The sequence below is a fragment of the Chlorocebus sabaeus genome, chromosome 10, assembly GCF_047675955.1.
Source record: "Chlorocebus sabaeus isolate Y175 chromosome 10, mChlSab1.0.hap1, whole genome shotgun sequence".
Lineage (NCBI taxonomy): Eukaryota > Metazoa > Chordata > Mammalia > Primates > Cercopithecidae > Chlorocebus > Chlorocebus sabaeus.
The window spans coordinates 35,335,980-35,363,173 of NC_132913.1; the positions used below are offsets into that span (position 1 = coordinate 35,335,980).

The 27,194-nt window shown below is 34.2% G+C and overlaps 1 protein-coding gene across 9 annotated transcripts in view; it reads left to right on the top strand.

Annotated features, from left to right (window-relative positions):
- MBD5 (methyl-CpG binding domain protein 5) overlaps window positions 1-27,194 on the top strand; it is a 505,406-nt gene that overhangs the window by 16,710 nt on the left and 461,502 nt on the right. Inside the window, exons 2-3 of one of the 9 annotated variants that reach the window (XM_073019664.1) lie at window positions 14,554-14,640; window positions 15,748-15,817. The exons of the other annotated variants lie outside the window; for them this stretch is intronic. The gene's annotated coding sequence lies outside the window, so the exon portion shown is untranslated. The remainder of the gene's footprint in view (window positions 1-14,553; window positions 14,641-15,747; window positions 15,818-27,194) is intronic. 9 annotated transcript variants of the gene reach the window in all.

The following is a 27,194-nucleotide window of genomic DNA, read 5'->3' on the forward strand; positions in this document are numbered from 1 at the left end:
AGACAATTAAGGTTAACGTCAACTGCTAAGAGACATCAAATCCTGATTCAAGAGAATAGTAATACTTTCATAAGCAGAAATTTTTCTCAAAGAGAAAACACATAGAATGTGCAATGTATTCACATTATAAATACAGTTAGGAAAAATGTATTTACAGAAAGTCCTAGGACTTGAGAAGCAAGCTCAGGTTTTTCATAGTGATGTAGAGAAGCATAAACGTTCATTAATTCAGTTACTCATTCTAAAAATATTAAGTACTTGCTGTATGCCAGGTATTCACCTATGAATAAGACAGGCAAGGACTATGGAGCTTATAGGCTTTCCATTGAAGACCAATAATAAGGAAATATTTATGAGTGATATACATTACAAAAGAACAAACAGTTCTTTCAGCTATTTGGAGAATGCAGATACAAGTTGAGTTGTAAGGCAAACTTTTCTAGGTGATAATAATAGAAGCATGTAATTTTTCATTCTCTCAATGTTTTGGATAAGGAAAAAGAGACCCAGAAAAGGTCTCTTATCCAAGGTTATATAACAACTGATATATCTGGTACCTCGGTCCCCTGCCTCCTGTTGCATTAATATCTGCCATAAGAAATGAAGCAGGAATGTGAAAGAGAAGAAAGTCAGGCAGGATGCCTAGAAAGTTCAACCAGACACTGGATTTCAGTGTAGTCTATATAACAGGAGGAATCACATCTTTAAAACTTTTTTTATGCTTATTTTAATTTTAGTGGAATTTCATTAAATTTCTTTTCAGTTTCTTTTAGCATTTATTAAATCTTTCAGGACTTTGCTAAGTTCCATATATCTACAAAATTTCTAAACAGGAGTCTTATGTCCCTGGAAGCTAACTGTGTTGGTACTATGGTTCCCAAGTCTTGTCTCTACAAAAACTTTTCAGGGTTATATCTTTTTTTTTTTTCTTGGTAAAGAAAGTTGTTTTCTTTAATTACCTTGAATTTAATAAGCTACAGTCTCATCATTGCTGACAAAAAAAAAAAGGAAAAAGAAAACTTGAGGATTTGGGGATATTAAGGACACTTTTTTTTTTCCTGGGGTAGTTTTGAGGTAACACCAGTTTGAAATGCTGTTACTGTGAATTAATCGTCACTGTATCTGATAATAAAAGAGTTTATAATAAGTCAGAAAGCGTATCCCATCAATCACATTTAAGGTTTTGACTAAACTAATGGATAAAGATTTGTAAGAAAGTTAGGTGATTTTATCTTACTGTCCATTGTATTTTTTTTTAGTTTGGTTTTTGATGTTACTGTTTAAATTATCCCAGGTTAACAAAGGGTTTGATTTTTGTTTCAAAAAAATATATTAAATAGAAAAACTGAGTACACATCCTAATTCTTACTTTGACTTGGGGACAGCAAAACACAATTATAGGATCACACTTTGAGAAGTAAATAAACTGTTTGAAAATTGAGTCTGCAAAGCTAGACATAGTAACAACAGGAAACATCCCACCTACAATGCATATGGCAAAGGAGAAAGATAGTGCAGCAGACTACAGACAAAAATAATAGCTGAGAGCTGAAAACAAGTATTCTGCTTTACAACCTTGGATCTATCATCTCAAAAATAGAGATAATCTTTCTTCAAAATATAATATGATGATGTGAGCATATTTTAATTTATAAGAAAAATCTTTTTCTTTAGGTATCCCATTTCATATTTTTGCATTCTTTATAGTTGAGGGTACAATGTCTCCTGTATGTTTTAAGCCTTATTATTTTTCTGGTGTATATTTGTGGCTTTGTCTCCTAGGGACACATACTGTTTTTACTTCATTGTTGTGCCAAATTTTAAGATTTAATACATAAAAAACTGAATATGCAAAGTTTGTAAAGTAAATGGTGAAAAGATTTCACTGAAGAATTGCTTTAAATAGAAAGCTCTTCTGATGTACTTAAGTGTTTGTAAAGTCACTTCCTACCCTCGACTAAAAGAGACACAAGAAAACTTGAGGCTTAAAATGTTGGAAATCACTGTTGCCTGAATAGTAAGCGGAAATGAGGGTAAATCATTTCTGAAATTTTAAGTATAAACTAATGAAAAAATGCTCCGCTATAGAAATTGCATTTTCATCTAATTGTCTGAATATATTCATTTTATTAAGTGGGTTACTACTGTTTATTCTTAAATTTCATTATCTTCAACATTAATTTATGGAGTCTATATGAAAACACCATGTGGAATAGGAGTTATATTTTATAAGGAGTTACTATGTTTTAAGGAGATATATATAAAAAAGACATTATCTGGTGAGTATCAGTTAACCACAAGGGTACTGGCCAGTCAGTTATGTTTCAAAATATCCGTTACTTAGTTTGAGAAAAAGTGTCTTTGGGCACATATCCCTGCTTCTTATTTTGTAAAAGGGAATCCAGTGGTTTGCAATACTATGCTATTGTCTAGTTTGATTCAAAGCACCTACTCTATTCAGCCTGGGCAACATAGTGAGACCGCATGTCTACAAAAAAATTAAAAATTAAGGGTGGGAGGAGGGAGAGGATAAAAAAAACTATGTATTGGGTACTATGCTTATTTCTTGGGTGACAAAATAATCTGTGTACCAAACTCCCGTGACATGCAGTTTACCTGACAAACCTGTACATGTACTCCTGAACCTAAAATAAAAGTTAAAAAGTAGTAACTAAATAAATAACAACTAAGCTGGACATGGTGGCATGAGCCTGTAGTCCCAGGAGGAAGAGGTGGGAAGACCCCTTGGGCCGAGAGGTCAAGACTGCAGTGAGCCCCGATGGTGTGACTGCACTCCAGCCTTTTGCAAAAAAAAAACCCTGCAAACGCACCCTACTGGTAGATAATATCTTCTTTAAAGTTATAAATAATGTCATGTTCATTAAATCTGAGTATGTATACTATATGGACAGAATAGATTATCCAGCCTTTTGATTATTTAATTCCATGTTTCTGTGATCTAATTAAATAAAACTAAGTTACTTTGATGTATATATGGGTATTTATATCATTATTAATTCATAATAATTAGGCAAAATAAATAATTGCTATAAGTGACAATGATAGCTTTTTTAAAAATACGGCCAACATTATTTCTGTTATATTTATTCAAACTCCCAATTTTGATGATAAACACAATTTAATCTTTATCATATATATGTATCCATTAATTTATATTTGGCCCCATCCTTAACAGTTAAACATATTATAGCAGTAGTTTTTGTTTTTGCATGCGTTTTTCTCCTGGGTCTGGAATAATGATTCTTGACCCTGTGGGCACACATTAAAATCATGTAGGACCAGGCCCTAAATTTTAAATCAAAATCTTTGAGGGTGGAGGTCCTGGTGTTTTTTAAAGCCCCTCAAGTGATGGCTTTACAAAATAAGCCACAAAAGCATCTTATTGGTAGATAACATCTACCAGTGCTTTTGTGGGGTTTTGTTTGTTTGTTTGTTTATTTTTAAGGCAGGATCTCCCTCTGTCACCCAGGCTGGAGTGCAGCTGTGTGCGATCATGGGTCACTACAGCCTCGACCTCCAGGCTTAAGGGATCCTCTCACCTCAGCCTCCTTGGACTACAGGTTCATGCCACCATGCCCAGCTTATTTATTGAAGTCCAGCCAGTATTGAGAATTACTGTGCTAGGGCTATGATCCCCTGTGTTAACATTTTCTTACCTTGCTCTTGAAGGATCATAAAACACCAGTTCACAGGGTGTTGGAGGACTGACGACACTACAGAATCTGGACTCTGACTTGTTTTGGGAGTAACAGGAGGGTGTGATGAGGAATTTCTGTGAAGGTGACTTCTGGATCCTCAGCTTCAATTACCGAAACTATGGAGAAACAGATGAAAGCACCCCACCCTGGTTCAGGCCAGGAAAGAATTAGGAGAGGGGACTTCTGACTGGATAGGTGAAATTGAGGAAGGGTTAGAAGTTCAGGAAAGTAATACTTAAAAGTAGCAGATTGTATAGACTTTCATGTTGTGAAGTACCTTGAAATGAATTTGGAGAACCACCACCACGAGGCCATCATGGATGATCTTTCTCAGGAGAAAGATGAGAACCAGTTTACAACAGGCCATCTAGTTTAACAGCATTCACTCTTGTACCTGTGCACACGATACACACTTATGCATACTCATGTACATCATATACACAAACACTCGTTATTCTAAAGCAAGTAAGATGACATGTTTTGATGCAGAGATTGATTACTGGGGCAAAAGAAGTTTCTGCTTTGGTCTTCACTGCCTTTCTTCTACTTTCCACCCACCTTTCCTCTCTCCAAAAACGTAAAAATCCTTTAATACCTATTTGCTTGTACTTGAAATTTTTTTAAGGGGAACAAACTTTCTTCTTAAACAGATAAGAAAGGCTTAACATGGAAATATACACAGAAATCTTCTCAGAGCATTGTATAGTCTTTTAACAGGGTAAAGCCATCTTTATCCTTTCCTTTATTTTAATCTGAGAGAGAGCGATAAGGAGAGAAAAGCTCTGGCCACCTAAAGGGGACTGTCTTCCACTTCGTTGTTTACTATTTACTTTTAATTGTTTAAAAAACATCAAAAGATATGTGCAAAAGTACTTATAGCCTACCAAACCTCTGCTTAGCACTTTAGTTGCAGATACATCATTAGCATATAATACTCTTGCTTTCAAAAGATGTGGAATTTCTCTTTTATAAGAATCTATGTGGATATAAATAGTAAACACTGTAATAATGAGAAGTGTTAGATAGATATTACTATGATACGGAAAAGACATGCTTTTTCTTCCTCTCTTTTCTACATGATAACCATTAAAAAAAAAAAACTAAACATACTGATGATCAAGGCACTCTCACATTAAGAGTTCAATGATGATACATCTCTGTCCTTTCTTGGCAATTTTTCCTACCATTTATTTTTAGTGCCTATATAACATTTTAAAGTTGCATCCTCCTTTTTATGACTGATGAGAAGCATATGCCTCTATGAGGAAGAAAAGGTATTTATGACTTACAGAAAAAACATTTCTCACAGCTATGAGTAAGCTCCAGGGAACTGAAAAGAAGAGGCCAAAGAGCCTTTTTTTTTTTTTTTTTTTTTTTTAAATGGCCTTGGATACATAAAGATATTTAGACCAGCTTTCAAAAATAAGAACAGTTTTTAAAATGTACCATATCAAGCCTCAGCACATTATTCTAAAAAACAGCTTTAAAGTTCCTCTATAATCTACATTAAATGAAGAGTAAAATAAAACTACAAATTTAGGAAGATGAAGGAGGACAAAAAAAGGTGCAAATAAAGTAAATAAGAAAAATTACAAACGTCAAATCTCTTATAAAGAAAATTAGGATATTAATAGTTTCCTTATTCACATTTGGTAATTGTGTAAAGACTGCAGAGTGACTGCCTGTACATCTGAAAAAGGGGAAAAGGAACCTAACTAGTGTTGCTGAAAGAAATTTACAAATAAAGGGATCGATCTGGTAGCTGGTCAGGTTTATTTTTACCTGGGATTTAGGGCTTTCTGAGGCAATGTAGCCTTTACCGTTTTTTAGGTCTTAGCTCCCTTTGAAAATCTGATGAAATCATTAGATTTGGGGGGTAGGATGTCTTGTATGAAAAATTTTTTATGGACTTGTTTATGTATTTCTGGGAGTTTGTGAGTGCTCTGTGAAAACGAATGAGCCCCTAGACCACCTGTATCAGAATCCCCTGAGTTGCATATTAAAATGCAGACTATTGGACTCCACCCTAATCTTATTGTATTAGAATTTCTAGGCCTGGTGCTGTGGTTCACACCTGTAATCCCACCACTTTGGGAGGCCAAGGCGGGTGGTTAATGAGGTCAGGAGATCGAGACCATGCTGGCTAACACAGTGAAACCCTGTCTCTACTAAAAATACAAAAAAAAAAAAAAAAAAATTAGCCAGGCATGGTACGGGGCACCTGTAATTCCAGCTACTCCTGAGGCTGAGGCAGGAGAATCACTTGAACCCAGGTGAGGCAAGATTGCACCACTGCACTCCAGTATGGGCGACAGAGTGAGACCCCGTCTTAAATAAATAAATGAATGAATGAATGAATAAATAAATAAAATAATAGACTTTCTAGTTACTTGGACTCAGGAATCTAGATTTTAACAAGCATTCCCTGATGGTTCCCTGCTCATCACTAAAGTTTGAGAATCACTGCTCTAGAGCTTTATGGATTATACCAGTTCTGCCTTTGGCCTAGAAGCAGGTTTTCTTATTCTCTGCTCAGTGATACTCACCATACTTACCATATGTTGCCTACCAATTTCTTACCTGTGACAAAATCAGGATTGTAAAGAAAGATATTTGTGCTGGGTTGATCATTTTAATTGAAGGAAATAAGTCATTAGAAATACATATTTTAGATCCTGGGTCTGTCAGTACATATGATATGCAAAATAAGTAAATTTAACTTATTTCCAGTCTTTTGTAAAATATTTATTTGCTCTAAAAATGTATCTGCAGTTATTTAAGTGTTTAATATGTCAGACTGTGATTTTCAATTATAGCTACTTGAAAATACTGCTAACTCAGAATAATTGAGGTCGGATCCAGTGTAAATTTTGGGGAAGCATGACTTACAGAATTAAATTAAAAATATATGCAGTTTAACTTCAGATGTACATAGTGATATGAACTGTCTCCAAGAAGAGTAATCTGTATATCTGAATAAAGCTTATTTGTAATGCACATATTAAGTAGTGTTATGTAAATTAATGCTTTTAAGATAATTTAAAAACTGCTTGAAAATAATATGCAAAATTTGACCAAACATTTCCTTGTAAATCTTGTTATGGTCTTAATTTATTTTTGCTGGTTTACTTCATAGATAAATTTAGAATTGAACTTTAGACTAGTAGGGACATGCCATTATTTCATTTCCAATTATTGGATCTGGATTAATGAGTGAGTATACCCATGGGGCTGAACTATTTAGTATTAAGCAGAAACATTTTTATACCATGACACTGAGAACCAGGTTATAAGTCTAGTATTCCTGTGACTTTATTAAACACAGAAGAAAAAAATTCCTAGACAAGGATTATGCCATATATTTTAGTCAACGTTCTCATCAGTTGTGTTGTTGGGAGTCATGGGAGACCAGGTAAAATAATGTAGATGACTCAGTGAAGGATACTTGTTGCTAAGAGGAAATAAATCAATATAAGATGATTAGCGGGTAGGTCAGAAATACCTTTCCTGTATGGGAAAAATATATGCTATTGTTACTATTATTCATTTGTATAATAAAAGTACCTATTAATGTTTATCTGTGTCTTTCTTTCTTAAAAGCACATTAAAATTAGTTCAGTAAATATTATGTAAAATCTGTTATTCCTAAAGTCCTTATTTTGGGAAACTACATGAAAACACCTTATAAAAATTTTTCATGTCTCCTGTGGTCATCCAAATTTATGTAAAAATAGTTTCAGTAGTTACTCTACAAAGATTAAAATTTAGTTGGTGATTTTCCTGCTGCCTCTTATTCCTCAGTAAAAAATCATTTATGTTTTACTATAAGATGATACTGCTATTTATGGTATATTATTTGGTGACTGTTGAATTCAATTTCTTGGTTCCCCTTGACTTTGTCCTCATGTATTCCTCAGTGGCACACACATGCACACATGCACACAAATACGTCATTATGTCTCTGTAATAAGAGGTGTATTATATTTTCCTGTTTGATAAAATCAAAAGAGCTTACTTTTGATAAGCATACTAACTGGTACATAGTAAATACATACTGTGCATGCATTATGTCATTTATATCCACACAGTCACCTTCAAATTCAGTACAGTTTTTATTCCCATTTTACAGATGAGAAAGCATATTTTGGTGAACTCAACCAAGGTTACACAACTAGTAAATTTTAAATGACATTTAATTTTGGTACTTATTAACCACTATGCTTTACTAAATTTGAACATTACTTTAAAATATAACTTCTAAAGTGTTCATATTAGAAACTTGTAAATATACATAGATTTGTCTCCTCTCTTATGAAGAACACATGAAAGAAAGAAAGATACTAATTTGGTTGCTTATCATATGCCAGACATAGATATAGATGCTTGTATGTATGGCATTTAATCCTTATCTGTGAGGTAGGTCTTTTTATGCTTTTCTATAGATTTAAATTAAAGGTTCAGTTTAGTAACTTGCTCGAGGTTATACAGAATGTGGCAGAACTAATATCTGACCCCGTAGTGCTTATGACTGGTAAATAAAAAACAACTTGGATTAGGTCACTTTCTCAAGTGTACTGGAGACTAATTGCTCCAAGATAAAAGGCAGATAGACTGTTACCTACTAGTACATGTAAAGAGGAAATGTCATTTCTCTTTTTTCTTCATTGTCTTTATGCTGCTAAGTATGTTAGAATTTGTTGTATATACCAACCTAGAAATTTTGAAAACTTCCCCTCTTAATCCTAGAATGGATAATAAAATTGTTTCCTAATTTATGTACACAATCATGGTTCACACAAGTCAAACAGTTTACCAAGGGTTTGCTGTTAGTATTGTCTTAATGAAGGGCGTTTTTTTTTTTTGTCTGTTTTGTTTTTTTTGTTTTTTTTTTTGAGACAGAATCTCGCTGTGTCACCAGGCTGGAGCACAGTGGTACAATCGTGGCTCACTGCAACCTCTGCCTCTCAGGTTCAAGCGATTCTCCTGCCTCAGCCTCTCCAATAGCTGGGACTACAGGCGTGTGCCACCATACCCAACTAATTTTTGTATTTTTAGTAGAGTCAGGGTTTCACCATGTTGGCCGGGATGGTCTCGATCTCTTGACCTTGTGATCCGCCCACCTCAGCCTCCCAAAGTGCTGGGATTACAGGCGTGAGCCATTGCACCCAACCTTAATGAAGGCTTTTTATATATTAGTGATGTTATGAAAGAAGTAAAATACAAGATTTTCAAAGATTTTGTGATTGGTTGAGAAATCTACTTAAACACGTTAAAATAATTCAACATATGATTAAGTTGTAGACTGAGTGGTTAGCAGTCCTGAGGTCCTTCAAACTCAGTATTTATATAATTACTCATTAACATCTCCCACAAATCTCTTTTGCCTATATTTACTTTCTAAGATGGTGCCGTCCCTGTCTACCCCAATTCCCCAAGTTAGAAATATCATAGTCCTCTTCCACCCCTTCTTTACCTCCATAGCCTATCACCAAATCATATAGAATTATTTTCCTTCCTAATTCCTAAGTCCACTCAGTTCTATCTTTGTGTTATGCATATTGCTGCTACTTTAGTTCATTCCTTGACTAGAGAATGGCAATAAGTAGTCTCCTTAGCTAATTAATCTGCCTCTGACTTTTCTGTCCTCTGGGCCATATTCTGTCTTTTGCTGAGTTGTTACCAAACATAAACCTGGTTATGTCACTACCCTGATTAAAAACCCTGTGGGTCGTTCCTTTTTCTTGGTTTATATAAAATCCTATTTTCAGTCTGATGTATAAGCCCTTCATCTTTATATCTTATGTCAACTTAGACCTCCAGCCTCACCTCCCATTACTTTTCCCCTTATGATGTCTTTCATTGAAGCTAACCAGTCCACTTCCTCTTCAAGATTATGTTGTGCTCCTTCAGGTCTCCCTGGCTTTGTTCACATGCTGTCTTTTGTACAGTGCCTCTTGCCTTATCCACCCTCTCCCCCAACATAGTTTTACTGCAAATCCCAAATCAGGTGTCACTTCTTAGCAAATCATCGTGGCCATCCTCAGACAATTTTCCCCTTCTTAGTTAATGATGCACTTATTTAACTTTTATGGTCATATAAAAGTTGTCTTTTTACTTTTAGTGTTAATCACCAAGATTACGAAGTTCTTGCTTTGTTTTCTTTTGCACCTTCAAATCTAGCTCAAGCCATAACTAGGACCATGACCTTTACTAAGGGTCATACAAACGTGAATTGAAGTAAGGGCTCTGCAGCGAAAAGAAATGGAGTACGTTTTGTGTGGAGACAGAAGAAGTTTTTAAAAGGATCATGGGCAATGGCAATTCTAGATGCTTTTTACATCCTGCTTGGCCAGAATTAAGCAGATAAAACCTGAATCTACCAGAAGGCCAAATTGGGAGATGTAGAAATTGTTAACTAATATTTTTACCATGTGCCTTGATAAATGTTTGTGTTTGTATAACACAGGCACTAGGGGTACAGAGATGAATAAGAAAGGAACTCTGCCTTTGAAGAAATTTAGAGTGACTGGGGAGACAGAGATGTAAAGAAATGTATAAGGTCATCTAGAGTGTGCATTTAATGAAGTAATTGTAATGAACAGCAAGCAACTACTTACGATGAGAATACCTCCTTTGGCAGAATGGCCCTAAGTTCAAAGTGATACTTTAGCTAAATTTTAAGTTATGAGTTAGAATTCTACAATTGCATAAGATGGTAAGGGCTTCCTAGACTAAGGGAACAGCATGTACAAAGAGACACGAGTTACAAAAGCAGCAAAACTAGAGAAACCATTGTTTGTGAGATCTCATACATAGGGTTGTTTATTTTAGAAAGCCTCGCAAAGAAGCCTCTAGTAAGATACTAGAGATAATTCCCAACTCAAATATGCTGTCTTGAAACAATCCTCTTACATCAATTTATTCATTGTTCTTTGAAGTCTGATGTGGATAGGTGTATAAACTTTGGTGATGATTAATTTAAGTTCAGATCCTGAAATATTCAGTCTCTAAAACATCATTTTACCTGTTCAAAAAAAGGTTATTAACTACCTCCTCGTGGTTTTTTGGAAGATTCAGAGGGATAATGCATACAAAGTTGTTGACAAAATGCCTGGTCCGTCTCAGTAGGACTCGAGAAATGTTAACATATATTAAGCCTCCTGATAGGCCTTTTTTGGTTTCCCACTCATTTATTTAAGAAATGATTTTTAAAATGCTTACTACTTATTAGGTGCTGGAATTACAAAGATGAGTAAAACACAACATCTGCCCTTGAAGAATTTATAGTTTAGTGAGGATATGCACATACCTATGTTGAAAATCAAGAATAATAATACAGCCTGGCAAATGCTTTAGTGGAGAGTTTTGTGAGAAAATAAGAACGGAGAAAAGAAGCTACCAAATCTATTTTGGTACATTAGGGAAGTGTTCTTCAGGGAGGACTGACATGAAGAATGAAGAGCAGTTTGCTGGTTTGGAGTTGGAGAGTAGAGAAGAGTAAGGCTTTCCAGGAATCCGGAAGAACATATTCAAAAGGAGGGTCAAGGTAACATGATTTGTTCAGTAAAAGACAGATGATAAAAAAAAAAAAAAAAAAAAAAAAAAAAAAAAAAAAAAAAACACTAAAAGAGAAAAGAGACTGAAACTGAAGGTACTCAGGAGGAACTCTGTGATTGAAAAGTCCCCCAGATGGCCTGAAGTTACTACTTTGCTCCCTTGAGAAAAGGGAAGTGAATAAATTTCCTAGGGTGGATATGAGATAGGCCTCTCTGTGAAAAATTGCCCTGTCTCATCCTGGGATATTGGAATAGTCTAGTCCACTCTTCTGACATGAATTCTTGTGTAGTCCCAGAAAGCATTGCCATGCTCAAAGGGTGAGGCAGAAAGAGCAAAGAAATAGGGTTTCATTAGTGATGTTGGTGTCTGAGAAGTGGTGCCAGCAAGAGTAGTATTGACCACATCGTGGGAAATGGTAAAAAAAAATAATAATAATAAAAAAATAAAAAATAAAAAAAGCATTTTCCTGTGGTTGCTGGGAGTTTCTGGTAACATATGTGATGGATTGACTAGACTGTGGCCTGACTAGACAGTGGCATCAACCTGTGTATTCACTGGTTCTCAGCTGCCCAGTGGTTGTACCCAGAAATTGGAGAGCACCTTAGCTCTTTAAAAGCTGGAAATCTTGTGGCAAGTAGATTTCGTGTATCATCCATCTCTCACTTTGCTTTGACCCAAGGGAGGAATTTGGATAGCACTAGAAATTTATGGAAATCTGTGAGTGGGAGCTAGCCATAGAATAATTGTTATGTTGTGGTTTTGCACTCCAGCTGTATTTCCAGCTAGTTAGGACTATGGCAATATCTTTTGAACAAGAAAGCAAAGAGGAAAAATAACTGAAATTTGTTGAGTAATTACTGTATACCTAGTACTGTAGTACTTGCTTTCTGTGGAGGAGAGGGGTGGATTTCATTTTTTATTGAGGTAAAGTCCACATAGCATGAAATTCACAATTTAAATCATTTCAGAGCATGCAGTTCCTTGGTTTTCAGCATATTCACATTTTTGTGGAGCCATCACCAAATCTAATTCCAGAATATTTCTATCTCCCTGAAAAGAAACCCTATACCTGTTAGCAGTAACTTCCAAGTACCTCCCTCCTTCCCATATCATCTGGCAACTCTTAGTCTACTTTCTAACTATATAGATTTGCTTATTCTGGACATTTAATATAAATGGAGTTATATAATATGTGGTCTTTTGTGTCTGGCTTCTTTCACTTAGAATAAGGTTTCATTCATATGCTAGTGTGCATCAGTATTTCAGTCTCCTTTATGGCTAAGTAATTTTTCACATGAGGATGTACCACATTTTGTTTATCCGTTCATCAGTATTTGATGATGGACATCTGGGTTGCTTTCACTTTTTGGTTATGCATAATGCTGCTGTAAACATTTGTGTATAAGTTTTTGTGTTAACATATATTTTAACACATTCCTAGGAATGCAATTGCTGGGTGTCATGGTGACTCTATATTTAAAATCCAAGGAACTACCAAACTATTTTTTAAAGTAGCTGCACCATTTTCATTAGCATACAAGGGTTCCAGTTTCTCAACATCCTTACCAACACTTGTTGTGTCTTTTTTGTTATAGCCATCAAGTGAGGTTGAAATTTTATCTCATTTGGTTTTGATTTGCTTTTACTGATGGCTAATGATGTTCCAAATATTTTCATATGCTTATTAGCCATTTGCATACCTTCTTTAGAGAAATGTTTATTCAAATCCTTTTCCATTTTAGAGAAATGTTTATTCAAATCCTTTTCCACTTTTTGGTGTTTGCCTTTTCATTATCTTTTTATTATTGAATTGTAAGAGTTCTTTATACGTTTTGGATACTAGACCCTTATCATACATGATTGCAATATTTTCTCCCATTCTGTGTGCTGTCTTTTCACTCTGTTTATAATGTCATTTGATTCACAAAAATCTTGTCTCATTTATTTTTTTCTTTTGTTACTTTAACTTTTGGTGTTAATTTAATAAATTATTGCCTAATCCAAGGTTATGAAAATTTACATTATATCTTGAAGAGACTATTTCCCCCATTGAATTGCCTTAGCACTCCTGTTAAAAATCTATTAATCAAAGAATATGGGTGTATTTCAGGCTTTCAGTAATATCCTGTTGGTCTGTACGTCTCTCCTTATATCAATACTACACTGTTTTGATTACTGTAGCTTTGTGTAGTAAGTTTTGAAATCAAGGAGTGTGTTTCCTAACTATAGTTTTTTTTTGTTTCTTGCTTTTTCTAAGGTTGTTTTAGCTATTCGGGGTTCCTTATATTTTCATATGAATTTTAAGATTAGCTTGTCCTTTTCTGAAAATGAAAAATAGACTGTTGAAATTTTAATAAGAGATTGTATTGAGTCTGTGGATCAGTTTGGGAATTATTGCCATCTTAACAGTAGTAACTCTTCCAATCCATGAACACAGTATGTCTTTTCATTTCTGTACATTTCCTTTAATTTTTTAAACAGGGTTTTGTAGTTTTCAGTGGACAGGTCTCACACTTCTTGACTAAATGTATTAAGTATTTTATTCCATTTAATGCTATTGTAAACAAAATTGTTTTCTTAATTTTATTTTTGGTTTGTTCATTGCTAGTTTTTAGAAATACAACTGCTCTTTTTGCATATTCATTTTGTATTCTGTACCTTTGCAGAACTTATTAGCTCTACAATATTTTAGTGGATTCTTCCGGGTTTTTTTATGCATAAGATTATGTCATCTGCAAATAGAAATAGTTTTACTTCTAATCTGGATGCCTTTTCATTTCTGTTTTTCTTTTTTTTTCACCCAGTTTTCCTGGCTGGAATGCTTAGTACCACATTGAATAGAAGAGGTGTGAACAGACATCCTTTTTTTGTTCCTGATTACTTAAGGGAAAGCTTTTACTGTCTTACCATTATGTTAGTTTTGAGGTTTTCACAGATGTTCTGTCAGGCTGAGGAAATTTCCTTCTATTCTGTTTCTTGAGTGTGCGAGTGTGTGTGTGTGTGTGTGTGTGTGTGTTATGAAAGGATGTTATATTTTGTCATATGCTTTTTCTACATTTGTTGAGATGATCATATGGTTAATATGATCATTTAATTATGATATAATAATTCTTCTAGATTAAATTTTATAGTGTTTTGTTGAGTATTCTTGAATTTATATTTATAAGAGCTATTGATCTATATAGTTTTCTTGGGATTTCTTTGGCTTTTGTGTCAAGATTTGCTGGTCTTATAGTATGAGTTAAGGTGTATTCTTTCCTCTTCTGTTTTTTTAAAGAGCTTGATAAGGATTGACATTAATTTTCCTTGGATGGTAGAATTCGCCAGTGAAGCCATCTAGTCCTGAGCTTTTTCTTTCTGTAAGGTCAGTAGTGACATTCTTGTTATCATTCCTAATTTTAGCCTTCTGTCTTTTTTTTTCTTGGGTAGTCTAGCTAAAGGTTTGTAAATTTTTTTGATTATTTTAATGAACAAACTTTTGCTTTTGTGGGTTTAGTTTTCTCTTTTGTTCTAGCCTCAGTTTTGTTATCTCTGTTGTAATCTTTATTTTCTTCCTTCTTTGGGTTTAGTTTGCACCTTCTTTTTCTTATGGTATAAGACTGTTATTGAGATTTTTTTTTTTTTTTTTTTTTTTTTTTTGAGACGGAATCTCACTCTTGTTGCCCAGGCTGGAGTGCAATGGCGCAATCTCGGCCCACTGCAACCTCTGCCTCCCAGGTTCAAGTGATTACCCTGCGTCAGCCTCCCAAGTAGCTGGGATTACAGGCATGTGCCACCATACCTGGCTAATTTTGTATTTTCAGTAGAGACGGGGTTTCTCCATGTTGGTCAGGCTGGTCTCGAACTCTTGACCTCAGGTGATCCACCTGCCTTGGCCTCCCAAAGTGCTTGTGTTACAGGCTTGAGCCACCATGCACAGCCCAGATCTTTTTTATTGTAGGCACTTACAGCTATAAATTTCCCTCTTAGCACCGCTTTTTCTGCATACTGTAAGTTTTCATATGTTATATTTTCAACTTAATTTATCTCTAACTTTCCTTCTGATTTGTTCTTTGACCTATTGATTATTTAGGAGTATGTTGTTGAATTTCCACATATTCATGAATTTTCCAAGTTTTCTTCTATTAAATTCTCATTTCATTCCACGTAGTCTGATAAACCCACTTTGTTTGGTTTCAAACTTTAAAAGAATATATTGGTGTTTGTTTTCTATATCATAAACATGTGACTTATCCTGGAAAATGCTGTGTATTTACTTTAGAAGAATGTATATTCTGTCACAAGTCCAGGAGGCAGAGGTTGCAGTGAGCCAGTATCGCACTACTGCACTCCAACTTGGGTGACAGATCAAGAGTTCATCTCAAAAAAAAAAAAAAAGTGTATTCTGCTATTTGGGGTGGGGTCTCCTATAGATGTCTATTAGTTTATAGGGTTGTTCAAGCCTTCTGTTTCCTTGCTCATCTTCTATTAGATTTGTATGTTCATTATCGAAAGGGGAGTGTTGAAGATGCCAGCTGTTATTGTTGAACTCCTGCAATTCTGTGAGTTTTTCCTTTATGTATTTTGGGGCTCTATTGTTAGGTGCACATATGTTGATAACTGTTATATCTTCTTATTGAATTGACCTGTTTTTCATTATATGATGCACTTTTCTTTCATAACAATTGTGTCTCAGTACCACTGTTTTTATAAAATACTTTAGCATTACATTAAAAATTTCATTGCCTAATATTTAATACAAAATAAAATACACAACATGGTAAATTTTGAAGTTTAATAATAAAATAAATATCTATGAACCTGTAATACCATAATAGTGAGACTATAAACATTTTATTATCCTGTGTTGCTCTCTTATCCTATCTCCTTGACTCCTCCCAGAGGTAACTACTAATGTGAATTTTGTGTTTAATCATCTCTTGCTTTTTAAAAAAATAGTTATATTGTCTATTTATCTTTAACAGTATATTTAGTTTGGCCTGGTTATAAAATTTATATAAAGGGACTTACACTGTATGCATTCTCTGGCTTATTTCACCCAGTATTATTATTTGAGATTCACACATATATTGGTATGTGTAGCTATAGTTTGCTCATGTTCAATGATTTGAAGCATTTTATTTAAATGCATTATAATCTATTTATCCATCCTACTAGTGATGGGCATTTGAGTTATTTCAAATTTATTTATTTATTTGCTGTTAGGAATACTGATCCAATGAAGTTTTTTTCTTTTCGCTTTCTTTTTTTTGTATCTTTTTATCTTTCTTTTCTTTTCTTTCTTTTTTGTTTTCTATGACAGGGTTTTGCTTTGTCATCCCAGCCAGAATGCAGTGACACAATCACAGCTCACTGTAGCCTCGACCTCCTGGGCTCAAGTAATTTTCCCACCTCAGCCTGCTCAGTAGCTGGGACTACAGGTGGGCACCAGTACACTTGGCTTATTTTTAGTTTTTGTAGAGACAAGGCCTCCCTGTGTTGCCTAGGCTGGTCTCAAACTCCTAAGCTCAAGGCGATCCTCCTGCCTTGGCCTCCCAAAGTGCTGGAATTACAGACATGAGCCACTGTGCCCAGCGTAATCCAATGAACTTTGATTATGTATAAATTCTCTTGGTGCATATGTTCAAGAATTACTCTGAGGCTGCACTATCTGCAACAGTAGCCGCTAGCCATACATCACTACTTATATTTAAATTTTATTTGATTTAAATGAAATTTTAAAAGTTAGTTATTCATCTCTTTTATTTGTGCTTAATAGCCCACATATGACAGTGGACATAGCGGACAACGTAGATATAGAACATTTCATTTATCACAGTAAGCTCTTTGGATAACACTGCTCTCGCACAATACTTTCTAAAATGTGTCCCATGGATCACAGTGGTGATCTGTAAGCTGTCACTGGTCTGCGACAAAATAGGTACAAATATTGAGACTTTTTAGAAAATTTTACGGCAACTTCATGTTGCTGCAACATGCAAGCGCATGATCACTTTTGCAGTCATTTTAGAAATGTAGTATTCTAGAATTTAGTAATTCATTTTCACTATATTTTTACACAAGTATTAATTAGCAAAAGATTAGAAAGAAAAACAAGAGTTTGCTCACAATGGATGCTTTGAGAAACACTACCCTTGGGTATGTTTAGGTGGAATTGCAAGATCACAGTGTATGCTTATGTAAAACTTTATAGGATAAATTCACTATGTTTTCCAAAATTATCGTGTCAATATTATTATTCCCACCATTAGAGTATGAGAGCTTCCATTGTTTTGCTGTTTCTCTGTCCCTGGCTTTTATGTCCCTCATTTTAGATTTAAATTTTGCCATGTGATGGATGTGAAATGGCATCTTATAATTTTAGTTTACATTTCCCCAATTGCTAGCGAGATAAATATATTTTTATATGTCTATGATGCGTTCATGATTCTACTTTAGATGATTAGGGATTCTTTTTATGTTCTGATACTGATCTGCTTCGTGTGTTGCAAATGTCTTCTCCAAATTTGTGATTTGTGGTGTCTTTGATAAATAGAAATAGTTAATTTCAACTTAGTAGAAATTATCTTATTTTGTGTGTATGTGTGTGTGTGTGTGTGTGTGTGTTATGTTTAAGAAAGTCTCCTAGAATTCTTGTTTGTCTAAGTTTTAAAGCTTTATCTTTCACATCTAGGTCTTTATACCCATCTGCACCTTGATTAAATTTCCCTCCCGTGTTTGGGATAAGGATCTAATTATTTTTGCCTTCTTTGATTGACGATCTCTTCATTGCTTATTGAATAGGTTTCTCTTTTTCTTTTTCTTTTTCTTTTTATTTCTGAGACAGAGTCTCTCTCTGTCGCCCAGGCTGGAGTGCAGGAGTGCAGTGGTGCGATCACGGCTCCCTGCAACCTCCGCCACCCGGGTTCAGGCGATTCTCCTGCCTCAGCCTCCGGAGTAGCTGGGACTACAGGCGCCCACCACCACACCCCGCTAACTTTTTGTATTTTTAGTAGAGATGGGGTTTCACTGTGTTATCCAGGATGGTCCTGATCTCCTGACCTCGTGATCCACCTGCCTCGGCCTCCCAAAGTGCTGGCATTACAGTCGTGAGCCACTGTGCCTGCCTGGCCATTTATTAAATAGGTTTTTCTTTACCATTGATTTTCAGTGTCTCCTTGGTCTTATAGTTTATTTCCACATGTGTGTGGGTCAGCTTCTGAACTGACTATTGTGTTGCATTGGTAAGGTAGTTCTAAAACTTTCCTTAATCGCTGTAAGTTTAGGTAGGTCTTGGTAGTTGATCATGTAAGACATGTCACATGTTAGAAATTTGATAATCAGTTTGGCATGTTCTGTAAGAAATCTTGTGGGGATTTGGATTGGAATTGATCTAATTATTATAATTTAGTTTTATGTCCAAGACCATGGAATACCTCTCCTTATATTTTACTCTACTTTAATGTCTCTTGAAGTTTTGAAATCTTCCTTGTAACTTTCTTATGTGTAGTCTTGGTACTTTAAAATTCATTTTCTACTGCTTGCTTATATAAAGAAATGCAGTTGTCTTTTGTACATTTGTCTTTTATGTATTTGTTTAGAAAGCTTACTAAACATTCTTTTTAAATCTGATAACTTATTTGTGGATTCTTGGGTATTTTTAAAAGAGATGATCATTCTCAGCAAATAATAATGCTTTTGTTTGCTCTTTTCCAAACCTTATGCCTTTTATTTTTTTCTTTTGGCTTTTTGTGGGCTAGAATCTACAGTGCTGATAATGAGCATTTTCTTTCTTTCTTTTTTTTTTTTGAGACGGAGTGTGGCTCTGTCACCCAGGCTGGGGTGCAGTGGCCAGATCTCAGCTCACTGCAAGCTCCGCCTCCCGGGTTTACGCCATTCTCCTGCCTCAGCCTCCGGAGTAGCTGGGACTACAGGCGCCCGCCACCTCGCCCGGCTAGTTTTTTGTATTTTTAGTAGAGACGGGGTTTCACCGTGTTAGCCAGGATGGTCTCGATCTCCTGACCTCGTGATCCGCCCGTCTCGGCCTCCCAAAGTGCTGGGATTACAGGCTTGAGCCAGATAATCAGCATTTTCTTGTAATGTTGCCAATCATAAAAAGAATACATTCCAGGTGTTGCCTTTAATTATTACTCTTTTTTTCTTGTGGATGCCTTTTATTATATTTAGAAAGTTCTAATTTTTGTATAAAAGTTTATATCATACACAAATATTGAGTTATATTAAATGTGTTTATTGAGATGATGACTGTATAGTTTTTTCTCTTTTAATTTGTTAATGTAGTGAATTATATTTATATGATTTCCTAAATTTAACACAAACAGACTTTGTCATGTTATATTTTTTAGACTTTCTGGATTAGTTTAAAAATGTTTAGTTTTGGCATTTTGCATTTCTGTTCAGGAAGTGAGATTGGCCTGTAATTGCCCTTTTTAAAAAATGAATTGAGTTTATACCTTTTTTCTGTTCTCTGGAAGTTTTGTATAAGATTAGAATTGTGTTTCTTGAATGCACAGTGAAATTCATCTATAACCTATCAAGGTTGCTTTTTGTGTGTGAGAGAGCATTTTTAACTTTTGATGTAATTTTTTTTTTAGTTGTCAGAGGATTATTTAGAGTCTCAATTTATTCTGTAGATAATACATTGTATTTTTCTGTGAATTCATCTAAGTCATCTGTGTTTTCACATTCATTGGTATAAAGTTCTTAATATACTCTTATATGTTTAATGTATGCATTATTTGTTGTTTCATTTTAAATATTTAATATTTTTTATTAATGTTTCTCTTGTTCTTGAATAACCCTATAAGATTAGCAGTTTTATTAATCTTTTTGAAAAGGAATCAGTTTTTTTATTACTGACATTTTCTATTGTATGCTATTTACTATTTCATTTATTTTTGTAACTGTCTTTTCTGCCTTCCACATTTTAATTTTGCTTTATTCATTATATATTCTGCTGACTTTTAACTTTTAAATTTATATACTTTCTCATTAATTTTCAGCCTTTTGTCTTTTTAAACTTTTAAGTACTTATGGCCATTAATTATCCTTTTAGTACTGCTTTAGCTATATTTCACAGGCTTTGTTATGTAAGGTTTTTATTTTTTTTATAAGTGTCTTCTAATTTCTATTGTGATTTTTTTTCAGTGACTCCTGAGTTCTTTAGAAGTGTTTTTGCTCCAAGCCTGTGAGGATATCTTTTTTTGTTACTGATTTCTATGTACATTTAATGGCATTGTAGTCATGGAATGTGGACTGTATGAAGACCTTGTTACTTAATTAGTAGAATGATTATAATTCTTAGAAACCCATACTGCAATACTAGGATTAATTTTTTCCAATTTTAAATTCAGTGTGCTAGAAAACCCCACAACGATATGCTTTAGGGTTTATAATTTAACCAAATGAATGTGCAGTACTCTCATTACTTGGGTTTCTTCCCTTGAACCTGAGATCTTAAAGTTTAGCAGCTGCATGCAGAGAATGTCCACAAAATTCTTTTCTTAGTTAAAAACAATAAAGTTAGATTCTAAAAACTTACTGAGTTGTTGCTGTTTTATTGCTGCTTTGTAATTTGTTTGCTTTTGCTTTCTGGGACATGCAATAAGCACTAGTGTAAATCTGGTTCAAGTTTATTGATTTTTAAAGAACAGATATTAAAATCTCCAATGTGATTCATAATTTATTCCAGAAGACATTGTATCAAGAATGATGTTTTTTACCCTGTACATTTGAATACTTTAAACTTCACAATGAATACTGTTTTTATAGTGTGTTTTTCAAAATTTCTCACCTCCCTACCCTTTACCTCATTTTGGGTCTGCATTGTTTTCTTTGTATTTCCCCTTGCCCTTACTTTCTTCTTATAATACGTATTACATTTATGTAGCTTTTAAACTTTCGATGAATACTTTCCCTTGGCACTATTTCTTGGATACTCACAGAAACCCTACAAATTAGGTAATGTCCATCTTTTCCAGATAATAAATCCAGTACTGAAATGTTAAATTGAATTGTTCAATATTCCTTAGCTAGTAAATGGGAAGAGCCGGAATTCAAATCTGTCTCATCGCTTTATACTTAAATTTTTCTTCTGTTAATCTTTTTTCAGTATTTGCGATCTTATTAAGAAGGAAGTTTAGACCATGGGTTGCTTAACGTGCCCTAATAGGTGAATTTTTTTTTTGACTTTCCAGATTGCTTTTATTTATTTGCATTGCAAATGCTTTTTTAAAAAAAGAGGTTTTCTGAGGCTCTTAGTTGTTTACTACTTAATATTCTCCACTGTCATTTCTCTTTAATGACTTCATTAAAAATAATTGAGCAAAGTGTTATAAAGTTTGATTCTATCTCCTATTTTTCCATTATTGCTAACTACTATGTAGGACAGAAAAAGTGCTTGAAGTTTCCTCAAATAGATTTTATTATTTAATTCTGTTGTACTTTAAAAGATTTGCTTTAAAAATGTCTGTTAAGCAAAAAGTATGCTTGAATTACTAATTTAAACACTTCCTGCCAGAATGCATTTTTTTTGCTTATTAAACATGGCATTCCAGAAGAACATAGTGGCCTTATATGAGCTTGATCAGAACTTCTTTTGTACATCTGAGTTTGGAAATTGTCATTGGAACACAATGAAAGTGTTTTATGAAGTGTATTTGATGGATAAGTGAGTACATCAATGAAAAGCTTGCATATAGTTTTTTTTACAATATCTACTTACTTGCACGTGTACCTTTGTGATGTTGCTGATATTTTAGAGGCAACAACAGAACAAAGACTTCTAGATGAAGAACGCTGACAAGTACTTTGTATAAATTGTTTATTGTGATATTATTTGCTTTTATAAAAGTCATGTATCTATTTCTGTAGTTTGCATATAGTCTAACATCATTTATAAATACATATTTAACTGAAGTGTTGGCAATGGCTTTTTTAATATGAAAATATTTTCGAATGTGTGAAAGCTGGTTCTGCCAATTAAAAAAAAAGTTTTCTACTTAGTTTCTACATATACAAGAAATATACACACTTAGTAATTTAGTACTGGTAGCCTGTAAAGAACTTTCCTGTCCTACTGCTATTACCTTTACTGTTAAGTTTATATACAGTAAAACAATTTTACCTCAATGCATTAGTTTACTGGAAATTTACTGTTAAATTAGCCATGTAAATATAGTAGCATAATTAAAATGTTATTTAATAAACTGAATGTAAATACATTTAAAAATTATTTTTCGGCCGGGCGCGGTGGCCCACGCCTGTAATCCCAGCACTTTGGGAGGCCGAGGCGGGCGGATCACAAGGTCAGGAGATCGAGACCATGGTGAAACCCCGTCTTTACTAAAAAATAGAAAAAAATTAGCCGGGCGCAGTGGCGGGCGCCTGTAGTCCCAGCTACTCGGGAGGCTGAGGCAGGAGAATGGCGTGAACCTGGGAGGCGGAGCTTGCAGTGAGCCGAGATTGCTCCACTGCACTCCAGCCTGGGCGACAAAGCGAGACTCCGTCTCAAAAAAAAAAAAAAAAAAAAAAGAAAAAGAAAAAAAGAAATGTCAAAGGAGGTTGGGCATGGTGGCTTAGGCCTTTAATCCCAGCACTTTAGGAGGCCGAGGCGGGCGGATCACGAGGTCAGCAGATTGAGACCATCCTGGCTAACAGGGTGAAACCCCATCTATAGTAAAAATACAAAAAAAAAAAAAAAAAAAAAAAACCATTAGCCAGGCGTGGTGGCGGGCACCTGTAGTCCCAGCTACTCCGGAGGCTGAGGCAGGAGAATGGTGGAAACCCGAGAGGTGGAGCTTGCAGGGAGCCCAGATCGCACCACTCCAGCCTGGGCGACAGAGCGAGACTCCGTCTAAACAAAAAAAAGAAAGAAAGAAAAAAGAAATGTCAAAGGAAATTCTTCTAGTTCCTTTAAGGATTTCTTTAGCACAGGATCGGGGAGAATCTTGGTTATTGGTGACTTGTGAGATTCTTTTGGGTGTTTGGAAGCTTCAAATGCATGGAGTCATGCCTTAAAAATGTCTCACTGGAGGCAGGCATGGTGGCTTACGCCTGTAATCCTTAGGAGGCCGAAGCAGGTGGATAGCTTGAGTGTACTTTGTGAGCACCGTGGGCAACATGGTGAAACCCTGTTTCTACAAAAAGTGCGGAAAAAAAAAAAAAAGCCAGGCATGGTGGTGCAAGCCTATAGTCCCAGATATTTGGGAGTCCTGTGAGGTCAAGGCTGCAATGAGCTTTAAACACACCCATTGCACTCCAGCCTGGGTGACAGAGTGAGACCCTGTCTCAAAGAAAAAAAAAGAAAAGTCTCACTGGAGAGGGATACTTTATGTATCTTTTAATTATATGTTTTGTAAGAAAAACCAGATTTTATCATTCATTCTTGTGACACTTGATAAATTTTCACCATATGTTTCCTTACCACAGTAGTGAAGGTTAATTGTACTTGTCTGCTTTCATGGTTGTATACATTGTAAACTGATTATTTCAGGACCTAACTGAGACATGAACTGCTCTCACATATTCCAAAATATAGTGACATATTTAAACTTAAAAGATATTTACTTTTTTAAGTGTTCTTAAAAATACCCAAAATTTTGTTATAGAATTAAACAGGACTTCACAAGTGAAATGGAAAAAACAATTACTTTCAAGTTTCCTTTTTTTTAATAGTGACTGATAGGGTATGATTATTTTGTTCTGTAAATATATTTTTGCCATTTCTCCCTAAATGCCTTACTTTAGTCAAATCATATGTATGATTTTTACCACTCTTCACAGAGATACTTCTGCTGTTTATCACAACAGAATTAGAGATAATGCTGCTGTTTATCTCATCGCATGACCATTTCACTGTCTGTTCATTAGCTTACCAAAGAGGCTTTATAAGTTTCCAGTAAGATTGTTAAAAAGTTAGATAGGACTAATTCTGGTGCTGATGCTATTTATCCCTTATTTTATTCTTCGTATTCTTTCTCATACATTTTCTTCTCCATTGTAAAAAGTTTTCCCAATCCCAGAGTGAGTCATTTTTTGAAATAGATTTTGCGGTTTCATTCTGTCAAGGTATTTAAAAATCAAATACAAATAATTATTACTGACTTTTTATTTTTCTGAGTTTATAATCAAAGAGGATTTTATTTTGATCATTACTCCTTTACAAAATGTTCTTCCCCTTTATCATAACCCTGCTTTCCTGTTCATGATGTTAAGTCTCAAATAGATAAGATTATTGTAATTACAAGTAATTGGTAATAGCATTCAAATGATCAGTCGCTCAGTGGCCATTTCTTTTTTTCTTTTAGTGTTTCTCTTTTTAAGTCCACTTCATGCTCACTTTAGCAAATCTAGGAAATATTTAAAATTAGAAGAGTTTGGCATGTTTCTTTGTCTTTTCTCTACCCTTCTCCCAACCCTTCCCCCCTACGTAATTGACATATTGTGCATCTAGTTTTTCTTACTCATTTAAAAGGGGAAATCTACCATATCATAAATATATTTTCATGTTATTAAAAGTTGTCAAATGTAATATTTACTTATATGTATACATCATAATTTACTTAGCCATTCCCTTAATTTTGAGCCTTATGTTGTTTACAGTATTTCATTATTATACTACAGCAGTGTGTGTGTGTGTGTGTCTGTATGTCTGTGTGTGTAATACTTTGTCAACATCTCTATTTCCATAGACTAGAATTCTTGAAAATGAAATTCTTGCATCAGTCTATGAAAACTTTTAAAGCTATTGATTCATATCATAAACATAATTTTTAAGAAAAGTGAAGTTGATTTATCTATCCCAGCTGGCAGTATATCAGAATGTCTAGACTGTATCATTGAACGCTTTAGATTTTCTCCTCTTTAAAATCTTTAATTTTAATTTTTTCAGGTCCTCAGGATTTTAAGTATTTCCCATGGGTGTTTTTTTGCATTTTTATTTCCTTTTGTTTGAGTAAAATATATATTCGTGTACTTTGTTTTTTTTACATCTATAGAGGGCTTAAGTTTTTATTCATAAATATGTAAGGATGTATTATATAGTATGCATAGAGAACATTGCATTGTCATGATGTCTGAAAATGTTTTCCCATTTTGTTTACATATTAGATTGAAAGCAGAATTATTATAGAATTGTTCAACTAATTCTCTTTCTGTTGCCATCTTAACCTTAAGATGAATAGATGTAACAATATGTGTATACATACATGTATGTATATACATGTATCATTTTAGCTTTTTTTTTCTGTCAGAGGAAAGCTGCAAGATACTAAACTTTGACAGTAATCCCTAGAATCTTAATTTGTAAAAAGTAAAAAACTACAAGGTTTCTACTTTGAAAACAGTTATAGTCTTTATTCAAAATGTAAATTAATAAGTGTAAAAAGTTTGTAATAGTATCATAATGTATAATAACATAATAGTATAAATGAAGTTGCTTAACATGCTTTTAAAATGTATGTAATTTTATGTATTATATTTGATAACTTAAGCATGATAAGCTCTTAAGCTCTTAACTGTTTATATTCTACAAGCTCAGTATAATGTAAAAAATTTGCTAAAGTCATTTTGTTTTAACTTCAAGTTAACAATGTTTTCTGAATTTTTTTTGGCATATGTGTGATTACTGTTACAGGTGATTAAATATCTTGTTTGAACTTTGATTTAGGAAGTTTTAATAATTGATAGTTTTTGAATCATAAAATCACTCCTGAGTTTCATTAACCATGGTGGTGTGATTCTTTGGATGTTATTTCTCTTTTCTTTGCCAACATACTCTTATATGGATTTCTCAGATTTTACTGCTGTATTTACAACTCTAAAAGAAAGAAAAATCACACTTTTTCTAGAAAGTTTCTTAAAAATGTATATAGTGGTATTAACCAAATGTAAATACAGTTTCTTATATTTCTTGCATAGCTATAACCACCATCCTCATTAACACAATAAAGTACAACCAAGATGAAAAATAATTATAAATTATCTTGGAGAATGCCAAAATTTCTCAGCACATATTTGCAGATTCCTTGAGATCTATGACCCAGTTTGTGAAACAGTTCACTTAACCTCTTTGTTTTAGTATTCAAATAAAAACGTTGTTAATAATGATATCTCCTCTTGAGTATTAATTAATAAAGGAAAACTACAAATGTTTTTCAATAAAGTTGAGGTACATATTCCTTTTATAATTTCCTTTAGGAATTGTGGATGAGTTGAGCACAAATGCAGCTTCATCACAGTTTTAAGTTATTAGTTTTGAATTTGTGTCTTTCCTGAGATTTCAGTATCTTTACTCATTTATTTTCTTCATTTTAGTATAAATTTTGCTTGTGAAAAAATCCAAATTTTAATTGACCTGAGAAATAGAAATAAAATAAATGACAGAGATGGAAGTTGGGGATCCTTAGGATTCTTTCCAGATTATATTACTCTAATGCAGGGGTCAGCACACTTTTTCTGTAAAGGGCCAGATAGTAAACATTTAGACCTTAGGAACCTGGCTCAACTCTGCTTTTTTAGTGCAAAAGCAGCTATTGACAATACATAAATGAATGAGCATTGCTATTTTCACAGAAAACTTTTTTTTAAAATACAAAAACAGGCAGCAGGGCTTAGCTTGCTGACTCCTGTGCTAAGCATATTTTGGATGACACTGCCTATGTGAATAAGGGCTCACTTATTTTTTTAAGTGGAGATCTTAGTGGCCTTCGTATTGGTGGCCCTTCCCCCCACTGTACAATTTACACATCCTGAAAAGCCTGTTAATATACCAGTTATAATATTGCTGCTTTCTTATTTTCCAATATCTAAGCTCTTTGATATTGAAAACCAACAGGTTGGACTCTACCCAACTTGTTCCTGAGTCAAGGTATTTAATAATCCTTTTCTGGGATGGGGATTAATCTGTTTTTAGTCCAG